Source organism: Ammospiza nelsoni, chromosome 1 (assembly GCF_027579445.1).
Source record: "Ammospiza nelsoni isolate bAmmNel1 chromosome 1, bAmmNel1.pri, whole genome shotgun sequence".
In the NCBI taxonomy this organism is placed as follows: Eukaryota; Metazoa; Chordata; class Aves; order Passeriformes; family Passerellidae; genus Ammospiza; species Ammospiza nelsoni.
In genome coordinates this window covers 120,523,248-120,537,635 of record NC_080633.1, presented here as the reverse complement: position 1 = coordinate 120,537,635, position 14,388 = coordinate 120,523,248, and the positions used below count along the sequence as shown (strand labels likewise).

Sequence of the window (14,388 nt, the reverse complement as noted above, 5' to 3'; positions counted from 1 at the left end):
CTTTGACAAGTGTGTTGTGCTAGCATTCCTCTGAAAACCGTGAAGGAAAAAAAAAAAAAAAGAGAGAGAGAGAGAGCGAGAGAAGCATGAGGTGCCTTTTACTTTACCTGAACAAAGTGTGCGGTTTTATTTTTCCCTCTGAGCTGCTGGAAACGATTCTTCCCGCTTCTCCCCCAGAGCTAGGTATTTCTTCTTTTGCTTGCAGCTCACACTTGGGGAAGACCACACAGCTCCAGCAAGGCTGCCTCTCTCCCCTAATCCCCACTCGAGTGTGATGACACACACTAACCCCAACCATCTGTTGAAACACGTCCTCAAGCACTCAGCACAGTGGTGTGTCAAGACGGGCTGCCCAATCCAATCGCTGGGGTTGGGTGGCTCTTAAGGAGCTGGAGGCAGAGACAAGGGCAGAAACTATGAGGCTTGAGAACTCTTTAGCAAAGTAACCTGAGATTTTGAGAAAGCGCTGCTATTGAAAAAAAGAGCAGAAGGGGGAGGTACTCGCGGGAAGGTAGAGGGAGTGGATTAGTCTGGTGGCCAGTTGTGTAACTTCTCACAACTCCCTGTATTCCCAGGGGACCACTGGGACCCCTTCGCAGTGCGATGCACAGAAGCACAAGAGCAACACTAAAATGTTTTTGTGGCAGGTCTATTGAGGGCAATCTCCACCGAGAGACGCTTTTCTAAAAGAGATAAATGATGCAGTTTGAAATCCTGATAAAGTGCTACTGCGGGAGTCGTTTGCAGGGTGATGTGACATCTGCATCCCGAAATCCCATATTCTTACCGTGCCGCGGTTACCCCGTGGCCGCTTCCAGCCTTCCTGGGAGAACGGCGGAGAGAGGCTGGAGGAAAACTGGGATGGGGGGCGAGGCGGGGAGAAGAGGGGATATCCGAAGAGCAAGTATTTCTGCTTCTGCACTCAGACATGTGCGAGTCCTTGCCCCGAGCCCGCGCTTCCCGGGAGGCGGGCTGGCCGCCCCCGCTCCCCGGTGCGGGCTCCCCGGTGCGGGCTCCCCGGTGCGGGCTCCCCGGTGCGGGCTCCCCGGAGCGGCTCGGTGCCCGCTCGCCCTCGGCGGCTGCAGCGCCCGCTCCGCGCTGCTGGGACAGCTCCGGCCCCGCTCCCCGCTGCCTTCCCCCGGCCCCGGCTGCCACCAGCCTGTTGCTTCCCCGCCGCTTCCGCCGCCGCCCCGCAGCGTCCCGCGGGACGCGGCCGCGTTTGGGGAGCGCTGCGCTGCCCCTGGGGAGCCGTGACCGCCCCGGCCGGGGCTGGGGGCTCCGGGCAGTGCCGCGGCGAGCACGGACTGTGGCTGGTCTGCACCTGAGTTTCCCTCTGCCGCAAAGCAAACATTATCACACCTTCCTCCCTCTCAGGATCACTGCCAGGAAAAATGTACTAATTTACAGAAGATGTCCGGGAAGGATAGATAAGGGACACAGAAAAGCTGCTAAGTGCCAAAGAAACAGTTCTTTCCTTTCCCCTCCCTGTAATAGGATAGCGTGGAAGAGAGACTTAGAATCTCAAGGGTTTTTACCTCATTACCAAGTGCCTGACTTGACACTTGCATTAAATCTACATTTCACATTATGACAGATGTTGTGTTTTCTTTGAACTGAAAGGGAAGGACGTTGTTTTGGCATTAAAAGTTACTCTGAAAGTGTTAACATCCGACTTGAAGAAAGGTTTGCAATTGTGAAAAGACACACTCTGCCCAGCTATATGAAAGCCATATGAGGGTCTTGAAATGCTCATTTGGCTTACTCGTTCTTTAATACCTTACACAAGGCTGTTTCTGAATGACTAGTGGCAAAGTGAGTACTTAATAAAATGTGAGATTCAAGAGCTGGGGTCTGAGCCCAGATAGCTGTTAGCAAAGCTGACCTGGAAAAGAAAGGAAAAAGAAGAAACTGTATTTGCCTACGTTCTTCCCCAAAGTGATGATACAGTGCCTGTTTCAGTCTATTACTCTGAAACTGCTATCACAGATGTTTGGTATCCACTAAAACACTACTCCCTAATCTGCTAATTCTAGATAAATAAACAGCTGAATAATATTTTCAACAATAATATGTGGTGAAGTAGAGATGCAACTACTGTCCCTGGGGTATTGTAAGATTCTTAATGTTGCCAATTATATCTTCAGGGCAAGGGTTTGGTTTGATTTTGTTTCATTCTAGCAGACTGTGATCTGTAAACAGACTGGATAACCTTACATACCCAAAAAGCCCGGGAGTCTTTATTGAGCTCATTTGCATTTTCCTTAGCTGTACTTCTTACCAGTATTTTACAGTAACTGCCTTAAAAATCTATAGTGATCAAAGATGTGGAATATCAAAAAGCCCCTCAAATTGTGCTGCATCATGCTGTGTCCTGACTCACTTTCTAAAATGCAGCTCACCTCACAGATGCTCTATGTTTATATTGGTCAGATGAGAGGCAAATTCAGCAGGGTTCAACCTCTAACCAACATGAATGACAGTTATGTGCATACAATTATTTTATGCTGTGATGTGGTGAATGCTTATCCAATGTTGTTTATTATATCTGAGTATAAATACACATAAGCAAGTTACTGAGCATTTGTGTGATGCACAGGTCAAGGTCTGTTGGTTTTTAGGTCTGTGTGAGTCAGCGATGCCTCTGCTGATGCCTGTCAAGTCACAATACTGTAAAACTGACGTGTTTAAAATGTCCCCTAATTTAGCGTTTTTTATACCGAGAACACACATCCCCTCACCTTTCTCTTCATAGTCTCTGCCATGACTTGAAATACAAATTTTTGTCTCTATTAGCCCTCAAACATCACCCATGATCATGTTTTCACTTAAAAGCTACTGTTGATGCTGCGGGATAATTTAACTGCTACTTGTGTGACTACAGCCAGATTTAGTTTGCTGTGACAGCTTATAACAGACTTTTGCACCACTTTTCTTCTATGCACACTGCCATCTGCAAAGAGTTTAGGTTTTAAAGGCTGAAATGAAAGCTGCACTGAAGAGCCATACCCGAAATGCTGTTAAAATTATGCATCATAAAACAGGTTCTCAAGTTGACTGTCAAACCCTTGAACTCTTGCTAAGGTCAGGCTGCCCCCACTCACATAAGACTTGTAGCAAAGTGAATAATGCTTTATGCAAATAACTCAAGACAATCCTAATATGCAAGATTAATTGTAAGTAATTGTGATATTGAGAAATAGTCACTCCTGTTTTGTTCCCACAGATAACATGTCCCTCACAGAGTAGTTCCAATTGGTTTCCATGGTAGCCAACAGCATCTCTAAGCCAGGGCACTGAGGTTCACTCTGTGTTGCCTAGACTTTAACTCACCACCTTTCCTCCAGCACAGATGGCCTTGGCAGTTTTGTGTGTCGGTGTGGAACACAAGCACGTAATCACACACGTGCACCTCTGCTCAAGAACCTCATGCAATTCTCAACTCTGGCATTTTCAGCTCTCAAAAATAATCAAAGGGGATTTTTCATGATTCCTGCAGCAACCTCAGTCTGTCTCTCCTGCCAACATGAAGGGAAGATGACTTTTTGCTTCCTTGAATAATTTTATGTTTACTCTGGATTCAATTATATTTGAAGAGTTTATATAGGAACAGAAGAGGTTCTAGAACATGACTATAAATCTACCAACAAGTTTACTGTTAAATTCTAGCTTCAAATGCATGCTCATGCATGAATAGCATGCTCATGCTCCTGTTGAGTTTCAATGATATCTTGTCGAAAATGACATGTAATAAAAAAGCCTTTGAAATCCTGAATTGCGAAGAAAAGATAAATAATTAAAAAACAATGTTACATTCTAAAGATCCCAGCAAACAGCAAGTTCCAAGAAGCACAGGAAGATATGCTTCTTCATGTGGAGCACAGTGAAACCTTGGAGCGACTTGCTGCAGGATGCAGTGTGGATAGAAATGACATGTATTCAAATGTTTGGACAAGTTCATGGAAAAAAAATAAATACTCTCAGCAATTAAATACAAATATATAGCTTCTGGTACAGGGAATCCCTGAATCACCTGGAGTGGATCCTGGACAAATATTCCATGCTTGTCCTATTCTTACACTTTACCCCAAGCACTCACTATTTTCCACTGCTGGAGGGTGCCAAGCCCAGTATACCCATGACTTAGTGTGGCACAGCTGCTCTTTCTTTCTTAAAGAATTTGGCAGTTTTGGGGCCTCATGGTGGGTAGTATAAGAGAGATGAATTCCTTCTAAGAACTTCAGCCAAGATTTTTAGAGGTTGGCTCATAAATCCATGTTCAGGAGCCTCAGTAAAAAAGGTCTGATCAAAAGTATTGAGTATACAGCAGCTGCTGGTGAAGCCAGCATTTCATTTTCTTTTTCTCCATATGTGGGCATTCCAAAGTCAGACATAGGCTCATGTAAAACTTGTGAGCTAAATCCCAAACTATATTCTGTGCAAAAGTCTGCTCAATTGTTTCTTAACCTGGAGTCACCTAAATTTCAGAAACACATGGTCTTTCAGAAGCATTTCCTCCATGCTGGAAGCCCAGAGCTGTGCAAGACTCAGGATTCAGGCACCCCTTCACTACAGTCATCTGAATTGATTCAGTTGGCTTTCAGAACTCACCTACCAAATTTGGAGACATTTGAGTGGTACAGCTAAAGATCAAAAACCTGGCCAGAGGAAGAAGCAATAAATAACATTTAGGCATGCAACCATATACCTGCTGGATAGCTTTCTTCTCGCTGCCCCTGCTCAAACCCATTCACCTGAACAAAATATTCTAGCAATGATTATTCTGTGTAAAAACACCATAGGGTTAATGTACAAAAAATATTGAGAAATTTGGTGAGTCACACCAAATTTACAGCACACAAGAAAATGCAGAATTCTGTATCCTAGAAGTGTGGATGCTGATCCAGGCATCCCAGAACAATTTCCGTATTTTCTGGGGAAATGTGCATAGGCCTATACACGTACTCTCTTAGTAGGAAACCATACATGTGCTAGCCCCAGAAGGACTGCTTTAGAAATGCATTAAGGGCACAGTTCCAGAATCAGGATTACCTGCCTGTGCAGAGCTCTTGTGGGATGGAAGGATATAGACTTCAATTTTTTAAGGAAGCTCTTCTGCCCTGCTCCATCTTCCCTGCAATGGAATCAGAGGGTATGGAAGTTATGCCCAGCTACAATCTGTCTTAGGACTGCAATACTAAAAACAGTTCCCCTGAGGGGTAACCAGAACAGAGGATAGAGTGCAGGTGAGACAGACAAAAGATCATAATTGACTCAATTCATCACAGGGCTTTACAATTTGTCAGATTGTTGTCATCACTATCACTTGCCTCCAGAAGAAGATTAATAGTTGAAATAATTGTCAGTCTCAAATTTGTGTTTCTTCACTTACACCCACTCTCAAAACACTGATTCTTTTTGGTTACTATTTCTTCTAAGGTAACTCCCTCATTAGTGGTTGCATAGTAATTCAGTACCAAACAAGGTCACTGCAATTAAAAGGCATGTGTCTTACCCTAGCAGAAGAGCTGATTAGATTTGTCATAGCTAAATTTTTTTATTTTATATTTTGGTATCCCAGAATTAAATAAAGAAGACCAAAAAAAACCAACAAATGAAAACCCAGTATATTTGTCATGTCATTGTTAGGGAAAAAAAAAAACAAAGCCAGCAAAAGTTTTCCAAGCTAGAGCCTAATATGACGATTTAATGCACCAAGAAGCTGTGGTTCTTCCTTTCTCAGCTGCCAGCTGGCCACGAGTTTCAGCTCCAGCACAGTAAACAAGTGATCACTGCGTCTGGGAAGAGCTCAACACACCAGACAGCTGGAAAATAGGGGCAAATATAGGCAGGAAAATCAACAGATTTAACCAGTCTGCACAAGGTAGGTGATCCCATTCTCAGCAGTAGGGAGCACACCAAGGAGAGAGTATATATGGAGTCTGCAAGGCTTTAAAAGTGTGAGAACTCAGAGAGCAACATGCTCTCAGAACTTGTGCTGACTTCACAGTTTTGGACAGAGTTCAATTTCATTACTGAAAAAAATTTGAGGTAAACCATCCAATACTAAACAAAAATTGAAAAAATGCCAAAAATTTAGAAGCCAGAATGTCTCACAGTTTTTAACATTAGGTATTAGTAAAGTGATGAGCAGTGGTCATCTTTAAGTCCCTCCCTCTTACACAATTATCATCTTTGCTCCTACTCAAAACTTTCAGCCTGAAAAAATTGCAATAACAAAGAATGAAGGATTTCGATGACTCCATGTTGAACTCACCAAAATCAGGAAAAGTTTAATTATGAAGGTTTAATATTACTCCTCCCCCTTTGAGCATACTTCTAATATTGCACATAATCAAGGTACCTCTTGCCTAAAAAAGCCAACTATGTTCATGATGTTCTGGACAGAGCGTGGGAACACACACAGTTTAGCATACAGATTCATTTTTTTCCTAGAGACTCAAGGAAGCAGCAGCCCCTGTAGCCCTTTTATTTTTATAATAACAAAGTATCAGCAAATCCCATAACAATTTAGGAAAACATTTCATTTAACCCTTTTGTGATCTCATCTCGGGCACAACGATGAGAATATTTGGGAGCAGAAGGAGCAGACACATGGCAGGACCAGCTACACCTCTGTGTACAGAAATTTTTGTATAGTAGCAGGGACCTTTCAGTCTCACTTCTGTTCTCACTGAGAAAAGAGGCCAATATGCTTACCTTGCCTCACATATTATTAACTTTACAGTTACACCTGCTAAGACAATTAACCTCAAAGAAATTGGCATCTCATGTAAGGACATACAAATAGACAGGTAGGCAATGCAGCCATAACAGCTGGCAGACTCATTCAAGGCCCTCCTGATCATAAATCATGACATATTCATAACATCTAAGTCATAATGGAGTTTCATGTCACCAAAAGAATGATAAAGCAGTATTCACTGCATGGAGAAGGCTTGATTCCTGCAAAAGTATTCTTAGCATTGTCTTGGGTGTAACTATTACCTTCTCCTGCCCACAGAAATGAGTTAAATGCCAATACTCATCCCTGAAAAAGTAAGTGTAGACATGTATAGGTGATGTGGATTAGTAGAATTAGATATATATGTATATAAAACATATATATATTTGCATGAGTATATAATTCTATGTCTAAATTCTTGTTACTGGATCTAAATTAGGGATATCATAGATTGAAAGTAAAATTAAACCATAATACTCCAGTATATTTAGAAACATGACATTTAGAGAACAATTCAAATGTAGCTACTCTAAAAAAAAAAAGGAAAAATAAGGAAAAAGGAAGGAAAGTTACCATGCCTATCCCACCAACCCAAGCCACTTGCCATTCTTTTTGTAGGTGCCAAAATCCCATACATTACTCATTCTAAAGCCTCAAAACCTCTAATTCACCTCCTGAATCTATGCCTCACATCATATGTCAGTAAAAAAAACAACAACAAAAAACCCCAAAAAAACCCCAAAAAAACCCAAAAAAAGAAATTAATTGTAGAGAAAACTGAAAAAGTGACGATAGAGTGAAAACTGAAATGTAATATTGAGAAAGGCCAAGAGAGAAGGGTTGATATGGGGTGGTGAGTTACTAGAAGACATCATGATTACTTTGCAGGTCAGAACAATCATTCAAGATGCATAAAAATCCCAGTGTAGGTCCTGTATTGGTGTTGCTGAGGGTGTTCAGTGCTAATGGAAAGAGAGTTCTCATTTCTTTCCAGGCAGAGCTGGTTTGGGCAGAGTGAGTGGTACCATCTAAGGGTCCCAAGGCATAGCAGATTGTTCAACTGTTTTGACTGTTGTAATTGTGCTCTCCAAAGGATAGGCACAATTCAGTGTTGTAGCAGTGGTGGAAGGAAGGAAGGAAGTGGCGGACGGAAGGAAGGAAGTGGTGGAAGGAAGGAAGGAAGTGTCGGAAGGAAGTGTCGGAAGGAAGGAAGGAAGTGTCGGAAGGAAGGAAGTGTCGGAAGGAAGGAAGGAAGGAAGGAAGGAAGGAAGGAAGGAAGGAAGGAAGGAAGGAAGGAAGTGTCGGAAGGAAGTGTCGGAAGGAAGTGTCGGAAGGAAGGAAGGAAGGAAGGAAGGAAGGAAGGAAGGAAGGAAGGAAGGAAGGAAGGAAGGAAGGAAGGAAGGAAGGAAGGAAGGAAGGAAGGAAGGAAGTGTCGGAAGGAAGTGTCGGAAGGAAGGAAGGAAGTGTCGGAAGGAAGGAAGGAAGTGTCGGAAGGAAGGAAGTGTCGGAAGGAAGTGTCGGAAGGAAGTGTCGGAAGGAAGGAAGGAAGTGTCGGAAGGAAGGAAGGAAGTGTCGGAAGGAAGTGTTGGAAGGAAGTGTCGGAAGGAAGTAAGGAAGGAAGGAAGGAAGTGTCGGAAGGAAGTGTTGGAAGGAAGTGTCGGAAGGAAGTGTCGGAAGGAAGTGTCGGAAGGAAGTGTCGGAAGGAAGTGTCGGAAGGAAGTGTCGGAAGGAAGGAAGGAAGTGTCGGAAGGAAGGAAGTGTCGGAAGGAAGGAAGTGTCGGAAGGAAGGAAGTGTCGGAAGGAAGGAAGTGTCGGAAGGAAGGAAGGAAGGAAGGAAGGAAGGAAGGAAGGAAGGAAGGAAGGAAGGAAGGAAGGAAGGAAGGAAGGAAAAAGGCATGGTACTTTGTAGAGCAAGAAGATATTAATCAAATTTCAGAAAGTAAAAGAGGCTGAGGGCATTCAAGCTGATTGGTAGGGAGTTGAAAGGTCTTCAAAGAAAGACTAAAGTTTTGGAGGGGCTACAAAAAGGTCCTAAAAAGGTCCTATGGGAACATCCATCCTTGATCTACCTCAAGAAGGTTTTCAATAAAGTGAGAATTTGAAAAAAACAATATTGGCCTGTGGAGCCCACTGGACATGGCATTTCTGAAAGGCTGTGGGTCAGAAGAGAGATTCCTGACCCTTTTGCTGGTCTGTTCCTCTCTGTACTTTCTCTTCAACTGTGCCACAGGAGGATCTTGTTCTTCATCCTCATGGATTTCTATCCTCCCTTTTCTCTCTCAGTACCCACCACTCTCCTCCACTGCCCTTTGGCACAGCAGCCACATTCCCTCTCTGTCCTTAGACAGTCCTATTGCACTTCCCAGACTGCGAGCACTAAAGGGCAAGGGACACAGGGGAGAGGAAAGGGTCAGGACTGCAAGAGACAGAACAGAATTCTGGCTGGAAAAGCACTTTCTGCTTCTGATGCCACCATGGGCCTGAGTACTCTTCAGGCCTCCTTTGTCCCTCCCTGTCCATGCAAAACCTTCTACAGCGGCAAAGGAAAATCCCAACAGATTGTCTCATCTGCTGTCCTTAGGTTGACACTGACCCAAAATCTCCTGTCATGGCAAATGTAATTATTATTTACTCTCAGTGGTAATTTAGGGCACAGAATCTTTTCCAAGCTTATGTCAGTAAAATTGAATTTTAAAGGGACTGGAGCAGGAAGTTGTACTATTTGCCTGGCTGGTTTACTTTGTTTTTATTTGAATTCCATATTCGGTTGAAGGGAGGGATAAATATTTTTCCTCTTCATTCTGGTATCAATGAGTAGGAAGGTAGAACCTGGTTGGTTAGATTAATATAAAAGGCAGAGCTGTTCTTTCTTCTGTACTGTCCTAAGGGATTCAGAATATTTTTTATAGTTGGCTCATTCTCTTCCCAAGGCTGTACACATAGTTCTAAAAACAGGACAGAAATGCCATTTTGCAACTAGTTTCGAAACTTGTTTTTAATCAGCACTTTAATAAATCCAAGGCCTTTCTAACATTTTCTTCAAACTGGATGCTATCACGGAGTCACTGAAAAATCAGAATTTGCAAAAGAACTGTAGTAAGGGCTGTTGTTTGATGTACAGTCCAACAATTGGCTCCAGAGAGGTGGCTAGGAGCTATATTCCAGCTGCAGGTGATGCAACTTCCAAGGACAGGTTCACCTCTGGCAGAAACAATCCATTCTTTTCCCTAGCTCTGCTCACACAGTTTTTGTTCTTGCTGACTCCTGTGTGTAAACAATAGCAGACCACTTTGGTGGTTTTTTGAGTGGCTAAATTTTACTCAGGTTTAATCAGACCACAAAGCTATGAAAATGATAGTGCTGACACAAGAAAAGGCACAGAGCCAAGGGAGAGAAAAAATGAGATTCATCTTTCTTCAGAGACAATCTCATCTTAAATTTGCTTAAGTTGATCTTAAAATCAAATTTTAGAACTCACACAAGCTCAAGATGAGTCAAACTGGAGAAACTTTACAATGGCCACCTCCTCTGGGACAGAAAGTGTTCTACTAATGTGCAGCTGTCCTACTACAGTATATGAGACCTGTCCCTCAGATGCTGAATTATCTCGAGAGGCAATCTTCAGATAACAAGCATTATTTTTAGGTTTTAGCCCTGATGCTATTTAAACCAGTCTAATCAACAATAAAAAATTTCAGTGCAGTTGAGCTTGATTTCCTCATAATGACAGACTGAGGTTAGAGTCTCTGCCATGCTTGTTGGAGACACGAGAAGTCTGACCTTTCCTGTCAGGAAGGTAGCCTGACACAGGAACTCCTTAAATAACCTCGCTCTTGCTGGAGGTGTATTCTGCAAAGAGTGCCCTTCTGAAGACATCTTTTTGGTTCTCAAGGAGGCCAAGATAATATTTTCCAGATAAATTAATATAGAGGTTTTTATACCCACTTGTAAGGGTTTTTAAAGCTGATTACACCCACTGTGTGCTTTCACGACTTTGCTTCATAGGTGGTAAAGTGGTCTACCTGAACTTTCTCAGAAGAAAAAGGAACTACATTTAATATATATGTAAATATATGCATGTACATATACACACCATATTTTATTACATTTAAGATTTTTCCTATTAGTTGAGAGTCCCTAAGCAAAAGAAAAAGGCTTTTAACCTGTAGTTTTTCCAGAAGCAGCTGACAGCCTGACTAAGCTCTGTGCTTTTACAGCCTTTCCCTGCAGTGGGACCAAGCAGACAGATCATTTCACTGAAATAAATCATGCTTGCCCTTCTACAAAAATTCCTTTCACACAAACCAATCCACAGCTAAGTTTTAAGACAGCAGTGCCTGAATTATAAGTAGCAATGCAATGGCTGATCAATAACTGTGTCACAGAGCTAATAAATAAAGATATGCCAACAAACGACTAATTGCAGAACTCGATCCCTGCCTGTCTTGTGAAATGCCCCCAAGTGAAAGTGGTGGAGTGGAATTCACTGCCTAGTTTAGAAGCAATTTTGAGCTAGAGATCTGATCTGCTCTCTTGTGATCTTTCTTAGGAAAAACAAGACAAGTATTTTATCACTGAGTGACAGTAATCATTGGCATATCATCAGGCCTTTTTTAAACGTCTCCACTTGTGGTGAGTTACTTATTAAAATAAAAATTGGTCATTTTTACTGTGACAGCATAGTTTCCTGCAAATATTTTTCCATTCAACTGTTATTCCCAAAATTAGCAAAACGTAGGGCAGCCTGTGTTAACTCTTTCTTATGCTAAATGGCCCTTGTTAGTTTAACAGAACAAAAGCTTTGATTGTAAGTGCAAATATGTGTGAGAATCTAGAGTCAAAGCACATTGGTGGCTTTTTTTTACTGAATGACTTGCTTTGGTGCAAGTTTCCAAATAAAGATTTAATTGCACCCACTTGCATCAATTACAATATCAAAGCACATAAGTTATAAAAACAGAAGGTGCGGACACAATGGCTATTTCAGAGTCTGTTTTGAAAACAGATTAGACAGAGTTATAATGATCATTTCTTCAAAAGAATTTAGAGATTATCAGAAACAGAACAGACTGTGGATTTTAATTGAAAACTCACTCCAAATTCTTTGTATCCCTCTACCCCAGCCTGGTCTCGTTCACAGCTTCTAACAAAATAGTTAATAAGTGGGTTTAAGAGGAGGGATTTGAAACCTGGAGATAAATACAGTTGCAGTTCTTAATACCCAGTTCTTAATATTGCAGTGCCTGTGGTACCTTTGGGTGATCTCATTTCCTGCACTTACACTTTGACGTAATCACACTTAGCACCTGTACGCACAACTCAGCAATTCATTCCAGAAACCCAGACACTCTTTGTGGGCCCCTTGGATTTGAGAACAGCTATCTGTACCTTTCCAAGGAGAAATCTTACTCACATACCCTTGAAAACCCTTTGTGGTTCTGAAATTTCAGTTTCTCTTTCCAGAGAGTAAAAAAATAAGCAAAAATAAGAGAGCACCTTTTAATATTTTGAATATTAGTAATCTCAAAGACATTTGTTTAGATCATGGAAATTCCCTGGAAGGTGTTCTTGATAAACACTGTTTATGCACATACAGTGCATATTAAAAAGAAGTGGTATCAGTGATGCTTTTGAGAAACAAGCCAACATTTCAGCCTCACCTAGCAAAACCAGAAGTGTTTAACTAGTACTGCTTAATAGTTGTTAGATCAAGATATGAACACACATAAGTTCCTCTACATATTGATTGTTGCAAAGTCAGGAATATATTGAAACATAGAAAAAGTTGGTATTCTGATTGACAGAAGGTACTCCTTTATGAACATGATGTGTTAATTAAGTCACATCATTTTTTCTTATGCAGAGATTGTATTTTCTGAGGTTCTTTATTTCCACAAGCAGAATGATGTTGCAGACATCCCAGGAAAGGCCCCTCATGTACCATGTTTTCTGAAGACTCTTTCATTGCAGATGAATCTGGATCATTTTGGCAGAGCAAGAGTCACTGCAGAGAGTGCCTCCCATTCCAAATTAAGCCTCACCTCTTGTCCACAGGGTGAGATCTGGACCACTCTGATTCTTGCTAAACACACAGATTTGGTTTCTCAACTGTCCCCAGCCCTGTGCCAGGGCACAGCACGGCTTTGCTGTCACAGTCCTTTCAGCTGCTTAGAAACTCTGTGTTGGCCTGGGGTCCCACTTCTGGGGCACCCCAGTTCTATAAATGCAGAACACATCCCCTGTATCCATATAGCACTCTTATTGAGTCTGCCTATGCAAAAAATCTGTCCCAATGTTTTAGAAGACTGAACAAACCCTTTGGAAAAATTGTTGCTTCCCAAAGTTACTTGACTTCTTGCTCTTCTTAAACTTTGAGCTGATTTTTATCCATGGTTTCTGTCATTGCAAATTTCTCTGAGGGGATTAAGCATTTTAATCACACCGACATAAAAATATTCAGTGATATGTCCATTGCATAACTGATAATAGAAATTGAAATATTCTAAAAATATCAGCTAATTTAGAGTACCAAGGACACCTTCAAGGATACTGAAGGATTAGCAGTCAGAGCCAAAGACAGCCAAGTAGCCAATTCAAAGACATTACAAAACCTTTCTGAAAAGTAAAATAGCGCTGTGGTTTTACATCAGATTGTATTTCCATGCAGTTCTGTCACTGTCTTTTTTTATATAACAAGCAGTCTCGGAAACAACTTTAGCAATCACCTACATCTCACAGAAGCACAAATGCTGGTCTGACAGGAGCTGAGATGGACGTGCTCCCCTGCAGTCCCTGTGGAGCTGCTTTGCTCCTTGGGCAGGCAGAGCTGGCTGCCGTGGCACACAGCAGCAGCTGGCATGGGATGAGTGTGGGGACACCTCTCACAGCAAAGCTACTGCCGGACAGACAGACAGACAGACAGACAGGAAAACCTCTCGAGTGCATAGGCTTGGAACAGTGACATGTTTTGCTCATGATAGACTTATCCCTGGTGACTTGAGTTTCAGGCAAAAGAATGCATCTCCCTGTATAAACCTAATTCGCCTACTGTCACAAAGAGGAAGCGTGCAGGGTACAACAGATAACAAGAGCCATGATGACATCTAGCAATTTCTCCTAACTTTGGTGCATGGCAAGGAAGCTAAATAGGTGTCAGAAGAAGGGTGGAGTGAAGAAGGGGGTGCCTGACATGCTGGTGTGTCCCCCTCAGGGTTCATGATCATGGGCCAGGCAAGTACCTCACGTCTAAGGTTGCCACTGAGGTCACGACTTCTAATAATTTCCCTTCACTTCCAGACTGTCCCCAAAGCATGCCACTATTGCTTCCTGGATTTCAGATACAGTGATTTATCTTTGAAAAAAATAAACAAACAGTGGGAGAAGGACACACTGTTTTAGAGACAAGGTGATTGAGTGTCTTGGAAACCTTCAAACAAAATAGCAGAAATTCTACCAAATTGCCTATTGGTTTTATTTACATGGTATTCGGGGCTGAGAGGCTTCAAAGTCAAATGACTGTAATGAGTCTTTAAAATCCATATTTGGGTAGATAAACAGATAGTGCTGAGCACTGCTGTTGTCTCCACCTTGTAAGTGATAAGTAAATGGCCTCCAGGAATTGAGCAGCCACTCACTCAGTAAACAAG

At 42.2% G+C, this 14,388-nt stretch overlaps 1 protein-coding gene across 2 annotated transcripts in view; it reads right to left on the bottom strand.

Moving 5' to 3' along the window:
- SULF1 (sulfatase 1) overlaps positions 1–14,388 on the bottom strand; it is a 185,591-nt gene that overhangs the window by 122,924 nt on the left and 48,279 nt on the right. Inside the window, exon 1 of one of the 2 annotated variants that reach the window (XM_059479553.1) lies at positions 108–311. The exons of the other annotated variant lie outside the window; for it this stretch is intronic. The gene's annotated coding sequence lies outside the window, so the exon portion shown is untranslated. Of the gene's footprint in view, positions 1–107; positions 312–14,388 lie in introns of those variants that run through there. 2 annotated transcript variants of the gene reach the window in all.